The sequence below is a fragment of the Echinops telfairi genome, unplaced genomic scaffold (genome assembly GCF_000313985.2).
Source record: "Echinops telfairi isolate 266 unplaced genomic scaffold, ASM31398v2 ScPeMD7_3533;HRSCAF=4204_1, whole genome shotgun sequence".
NCBI classification, from domain to species: domain Eukaryota; kingdom Metazoa; phylum Chordata; class Mammalia; order Afrosoricida; family Tenrecidae; genus Echinops; species Echinops telfairi.
This window is the reverse complement of record NW_022107432.1, coordinates 27,482,523-27,483,764: the sequence shown is the minus strand read 5'-3', so window position 1 is coordinate 27,483,764 and position 1,242 is coordinate 27,482,523. Positions and strand designations below refer to the sequence as shown.

The following is a 1,242-nucleotide window of genomic DNA, read 5'->3' as shown; positions in this document are numbered from 1 at the left end:
TCCGACTTGGCGAGATTTGGCTTTCCGCTCCAGGATCTTTTTGCGGTCTTTGTCCAGTTTTAACCTCGTAATGACCACCTTGCTGGGGTGAATGCCCACATGCACAGTGGTGCCGTTAGCTTTATCTGGCTGCACCTGCTCAATGTAGATGACGTATTTCTTCGGTACACCTGGACCACTTTGCCAATCTGCTGACCTTTGTAGTGTCCTCACACAACCTGAACTTCATCATCCTTGCGGATCGGCATGGACCGAACATTGTATTTCTGCCACAGTTCCTTGCAAAGAGGGGAAGACATAATCTTCCTGCGGACGTGGGAGGGCGCATTGAAATGCCTCTTCCGGTTTTTGCTCCGGTCCGAAGTCACGAAGGGATTGAACTTCATTTTGGCCGCTACTCCTTCAGCGATGGCCCCAAAAGGGAAAAAGCGGATTCATCTTTCTAAGAGTGCTTCTCAAATGGCTTCAGCAGCAGGTCCTCCAATCCACTCCTGAATCAACAGTCGAGCAAATGTAATGGCAGCATTCCAGGGAACCCTGAGGCAGAAAGTCCTTGGGAAGGGATTGTCGAGTGAAGGGGAGCCGTCCTGATGTCTCTAAAGTCACACACAGCTGGTCTCTAGTTATGTAGTGCTGCTATACTAGACATACCGCAAATTAGCTGCTCTCTCTCGCTGCCATTGAGTCCAGGCTGATTCATGGGGACCCCCAGTGGGTTCCCAGACTAACTGTTGACGGGAGTAGGAAGCCCAGACTTTCTCCTGAGGAGCTGCTAGTGGTTTCACCCGCCGAACATTCGGATCACAGCCCAACTCGTAACCACTACAAAGAGAAATGTATTTTCTTACAGTTTAGGTGAGACTCACGCCAGGGAGTGACTTCAATAAGGACGTATAAGGGGGATAACTGATTAAAGGTGTGTTAGTCTGGGTTGACTGGAGAAACGTATTCACAGACACTCAGATGTGTATAAGGAAGAGGTTTATAAACAAGAGCAATTGAATATTGAGAAAACATCCCAGCCCAGTCTAGCTCAAGTCCATAAGTCCGATATTAGCGCATGTGTCTGATACCAATCTATAAAGTCCTCTTCAGACTCACGCAACACATGCAAGGACGCCAATCACAGGAAGATCACAGGCCAGTGGGTGGGAAGTCTTGTGGACGCAGGGGTGTTGTAAGCATCTCAGTGCTGGCAGGGGTCTCCATGTGACTTCTCCAGGTCAGGGCACTAGCATAGTT

General features: G+C 49.2%; 1 pseudogene; it reads right to left on the bottom strand.

The window, feature by feature from the left end:
• Positions 1-413, bottom strand: LOC101641650 (annotated as a pseudogene).
• Between the last annotated feature and the right edge of the window lie 829 nt (positions 414-1,242).